The following is a 6,000-nucleotide window of genomic DNA, read 5'->3' on the forward strand; positions in this document are numbered from 1 at the left end:
TATTCAACATAAAAATTTTTAACTGTATCTTACACTTTTCTGTGCAACTCTAACTGGCCCATTCAATTGAGTGGTGAACTAGATGATGTAATATGACTTTGATCGATTACAACGTCGTTTAACAAGTTAACACCTGTCAGCTGAGCAGCTATGACTTACTGTTTCTACCTCCATGTTCCACTGTGAGCATCTCACACCTTCTGAGAGCTTAAGCTGCTGCCTGCGCCCCTCAGCTAGAGGGAGCTGGGTGGGAATCCCTGCCTGGGGCTCTATTTCAGGCACAAGAGCTCAGGAGATGTGGTGTCTCAGTGGTCTTGAGCAGGTGCTGACACCCATGAAGCCATCACATTCATAACAGAGGAATGATGGCTGTGCAAGTGTAGTAAGGCCAAGGTTGTCTCTGTCACAGGATGGATGTTTTGCAACAATGATCCCTATGCAGAAAAAAATCTTCAAAAGCAGGAAATAGTGACAACTTTGTGAACAGTGCCTGTTGTTAATGGTGGATGAAAGAACAAAGGAGGGGCAGTCAGAGATGGATCTTCATTAATCTCTCTTCTGCCCACTAAATTGGCCAACATGAACTTCTCAAAATTGTTATCCCTGTTTACCTTGAATTTTCCTTTCTAGAAGGAAATAAGACAAATAAGATGTGTATGTTGTCCCCTGCACCTTTGTTGTGGCTACTGATAGTATGTTTTATATCTATCTTTTTCCTTCACTCAAAATCTTTTGAAATAGATCCTCCACTTCAATGGCATGCTTTTTCTTTCCATATTGTTAATAATGTCCATCTGATTTCCAAGGAAAGGTTTCTTTAAATAGTTTCTAAAGCAGATATTTTTATAGTAAGAGGAGCTTTGCTTCCACCGATCTTTAAAAATGGTTCCTTCTAATTCTCTTATACACCAAGATTCGAAACAGCCAAGCTGCATCAGTTACTTCATTTCACATAAATGTGTTAGTGTCTACAATGCAATTAGAAATGTTAAACCTCAGTTCTAGAGGAAAAACCCATGTTTTTCTATCGTAACCTGTTTTTTAAAAGTTTTAAAGATTTTAATAAAGTAATTTAAGTACCATATTCTGAGCATTTTATTAAGTATATAATAATGCCTGGAAATCATGTAGACATAGAAATATTTATCAAAGTAAAGTATGAAAAAAATACTATAATCTGTCATATAGTCACATATGACTGTAATGACAGAAGAGACCATTATGATTAATGAGTCCAGCTTCGATGTAGAACATGTGCACTACTTTTCTCAATACGTTAATGAAATTAATAACTTTTGTTTGACTTACCACTCTTTTAGCCAGAGCATTTAATGCACAATTGTTTTTTTCGTTGACGTGATCCCACACTCTTTAAACAGGCAGCAGTGAAAACTCTCTTATCCAATCAATGAATAGTAGTTTAATTCTAACAGTTGCTGTTGAACACCCTGCCTTACTGCTGATGAGAAAGATAAACCCTACTCTTTTAGCAATGTCAGCCATGAATAAATCACTGCTCATTCTTTGTTTGTTTGTGTTTGTTTGTTTGTTTTTGTTTGTTTTGTTTGTTTTCTTTTGTTTTGTTTTCTTGGTCCTTGCGTTTACTTTCTTTCAGAAGCCAATATTTTAACTGAAGAAACATCCCCATGTGATTGTCACCTTACACCATCATTGGGCTAAGACCACTTGTATCTCGGACACATGAAAGCAATGCATCATCCTGCCCCTGTCTGAAGCAATACAGCTCCTAGCTTCCTCAGCATCATATAAGTAACCCCAGAGCTGCATCAAGGAAATCACCTTTCTGTTTCTTAGTGGCAGCGTTCCATGGCCAGTTAAAGGAGGCCAGGCTGGTTATGTTGCTGATTGCTGTCACCTGTTGGACACCCCATGTGGTGCAGGGAAGTGGCTGCAGCTTCAGAGTCACATGCAGCTAGGGAAGCTCATGTGTGAAAAGGCACTTTGGGCTTGGAAAAAGATGATATCTGTCATGTGTCTGAGGTCAGTTTCATGGAGCAGATAATCAATATGAGAATAGCCACTGAATGACAGAATGGCATCTGTCATAGTATGGAATGTATCATCCTCTAGAGATGCTTTTTGTCTTTCTACTAAGTGTCAATGATTAAGTTGAACTATGCATCTTACTTTTAGGTACCAAATTACAGAAAATTAATGCTGTCTAAATCTGTGATCTTTCCAGTCAATAAGGTGAAAAAAAACATTGGGATACACTGTAAGAAAATACCTCTTGCTGTCTGTGTGACAGGAGCAGATTATTTAACTGCAAGAGATTTTTTTTTTTCTATTTGCTGTAACTTCCACAAGAAACGTATTCCCCAGGCAGACCCAATGTATTTCAGTTGTTTGAAGTGTATCTCAATTTTTCTGACTTTTCACTCAGTGTAATCAGGATTTGAAAATAATTCATTGCTTTTGAATTTTAAATACATTTTGAAAATTGCAGGCAAAAAATGAGAACATGAAAGAATTTTATGAAATAATATAAATGTAAAACAGTATTGCCCTCTGGAAAGCAAGTAGTCAACAGATTTTCCCCTTAGAGGCACGTATGCTTCACAAAATGCCCTCCTACATGACCAGAAAATATTTTTGTAGTTTCCAAGTTACAAAATCTTGCAATATCACTTTTAAATGACAAACTCTGAAATTGAATATATTACAGTTCCAAAGTCTCTCAGCTGTATTTCATAATTGTAGCTCAAAGTCTCCCAACAATTTATATAGTTTGCAATTAACAGATCTATCAGAATGTAATAATTTCATGTCCAACTTTTTCTTAAGTCCGAAGTTAAGTTCAATAGAAGCGGACTTTTAATTGTTACAATACAAAGATCCTTCCAACAGACTGTTTTTGAGCAGTCTGGTTATCACATAAATAAAAAAGAAAATATATTTGGCTGGTACGATCAGGAGGAATATAAAGCTCCCACGCCTGCCTTCAGTAATTGATGAAGTGGGTCAGTGACATTTTACAGGGCTGTGATTGAATTGGACCCGTGAGGATAAATAGCACATAAACCTTTTCCGCCAGCTCTTTGGTAAGTTAATATTGGCAATTCCAATTTAACACTTATGAATGAAAGTATTGCAGGCTAAGTGAAATATAAGGACAGCCACAGCTATTGTCTTCAGTTGGAGTTCTTTCCTGCAAGCACTATTTAATCCAATGAAAACCAGAAACCTCATATGTCAAAGAAATACATGTGAATGGCTGGTTCTGAGCAGATGGGAGTGTTCTGGAAGAATTTAGTATTTGTTGTATAACTAAAACTGCAGATTTTTAGCAGAAGTGCCTGCTGTTAAACCATTTGGGAAACAGTCTTGTTGATTTCTTTGTGAGGTGGTACATTGAATGGATGTGAGGTTTTGGATGCATGTTAGTGTTAACAAATGCTATTAATAATTTACAGTAAAAGGAAATATTTTATTAATGCCATCTGAAATCAATGCACAAAGTTAAAATGAAGCATTCCCAATTGTTTAACTAAGCTATGGGACATGGTTGGAGAAAACAAGTATTTAATTTTTAGAATACATTGTTCATTTATTTTTAAACATTTCATTTAGCCATAAATAAAATTATTTCATGCTGTCATTGTGAATATTTAATTTCTTAGTGTCACATATAACTTTTATGTAAACATACACATAATTAACTTTTAGCTTCAACTGAATGAATCTGGAGCTTACTAACAAATCTGCATAGCTGTGTACAAGTAAACTGATATTAACAGCTCCTCCAGACTTCATTTTACATGGAGTTTTTTCCCCATTTGGGCCTTCCTGGGCTTTGTTGGTGCTTATGAACTAAACAGGGACAGGGCTTAAGCTCAGTCTCTGGTCCTGTGGATATCAACTACAGCATTTAAAGCTAGTGCACTACTTAATCTAATTTTGGTCTCCGGCAGGCACTGTTTTCCCAGAGTACTTGAGCTCAGCCCGCAGATACCCTGGGGCTGTTCCAGTGGGCTGCATGGACAGTAGCACCCTGCTTTGGGGAAGAAGTTTTAGCCATGTGGTTGCAAGCCACATCATGTCTCATGTACTCAGGGTCAAAGAATGGAATCTGACTCATCTTAGTTACTAGCAGAGATGTAGGCGTACCCCTGTAGCTAATTTAAGAGCTGCAGATTCAGTGCTGGCTACGCTCCATGCCATGCACCTGAGGGGAACTCCAGGGATCACTGCTGATGGATGCCATGGTGCAGTTCGGTTTAAGAAACACTGTAAACTTTGGTGCAAAACTTTGGGAATATAAGATCAATTTCTACAAAATAATTGAGACAAAACTCCTGTTGAATTAAAAAGAAATTTTGCCACAATAATGTTTGGGGATTAGCTCTGTTGCTATTGAAAACATAAAGCTTAAAGCTCAGAGAGCAAAGTGTCCTCACTAGTGACTGAGCATTCCCTTGTTTTTCCTGCAGGTAACCACTGTGCTTGGTGTGAATACCGGAGGGCTGCGTGGTCCACTCTTCTGGAAACACAAGGACAATGATGGGTTTACCAGGGCAGGGAAGGGAAAGCAGATGTAGCATATACCTTGTAGGCAGGGCATATGCTCAGTGTCATACACAGATCTGCCATCACCACCGTGGTTGCATCCATTCTGGGGAACTTGTGCCTTTCCTGCACATATGGTCAGAGCTCAGTCCCAGGAGATCATAATCATGGGATGTGTGCTTTCTAAAAGGGATGAATAGTTTTACTGGGAAGCAGTTTAATCAGTTCAATTAAAAGTGTGTTTGCTGGAAAGTGTAAAACTAGATAATGAAACTGAAAATGTAAGAGCACTTGTGAAAGATGTTTTGTTTCTATGCCTGTTTGCAAATCTAATATTTGGGAAAGAATCTTATTAAATTTTAAATTCACTGGGTGGGAACAGACCCAGCTACCTAAACCTCCTAGTTGTAAGGATCTGGTATCACCCTTTATGTAATAAGCATATTGATTACAGCTAGGTGGGACTTACTGTGGTATTTTTAAATAAAACGGAAAATGCTCATTCCATGCTCACTCAGGTTTTGCAAGTACGAATCCTTTTTTATAAAGCTTACATCCTAGAGATTTTTCAAATACAGCACAAGAGAAAGAATAGGTAAAGAAAGCCCCTCTAGAAGAAAGCCAGTTAGCCCAGTGCCTGGCGGTCATATTTGAAATATAGGAGGAGCCATTGCCATGTGGGCCTGTAGCTGCCTCTCTTTTTTTTCAGTTTGAAGAACTTGCTTTCACTCTGGCATGTAATGAAAAATAATGTCAGAACCTTTGTTTTTTTGTGACAAAATTCTTGGTTTTCTACCCAATGAAGATGAATCTTTCTAATCCTGCTTTAGGAATGAGAGTCCCACCTGCTGCCACTACTCCAGGCCTATCATCTATCTTGGATGTTTTGCAAGGGCAGGGAAGTATTGCTGAAGGCAACTGTTCACTTCAGTAGTTTACTTACCTAAAAGAACAAATATTCTACAAAGAAACTCTCTCAGATTTTCACGTTTCCCCTTAGAACACCTGATGTTTGGAATCTTGTGCTGTGTTCTTTCTACACAAACAGCCAGGGCTATATTGATATTGATATTTATTTAATTAAGGGGCATTTGGATTTCAACGGTGTCAGTATGTGTTCCTGCCAAAGAGTATAGCACCATGAGCACGTATTTAAAAACATTATGCACAAGAAATTATTAAACCCCTATATTTCCCTAAACATAGTTAATCATTATTAGTCAAAGAAGTATCTTTGGGAGTCTCTGAAACATCCCCGTTGTCAGTGCTGGCAGAGGTGCTCTCTGCTCCTTTGAGTCCTCTCAGATGCTTTTCACAGTAAGACTGATGGTAACACCCTCACCAAGCTCAACAGGGAAACTGGAGTGAAGTCAAAACCTTGAGCACTGCTACCTGTGTTAGCTAGTATTAAATCCCATAACCTATAAGGAAAGGCTTACTGTATCTATGTAGTAGCCCATACTGAATTCCAAG

This window comes from Streptopelia decaocto (genome assembly GCF_964273445.1).
Source record: "Streptopelia decaocto genome assembly, chromosome: 3".
Taxonomy (NCBI): domain Eukaryota; kingdom Metazoa; phylum Chordata; class Aves; order Columbiformes; family Columbidae; genus Streptopelia; species Streptopelia decaocto.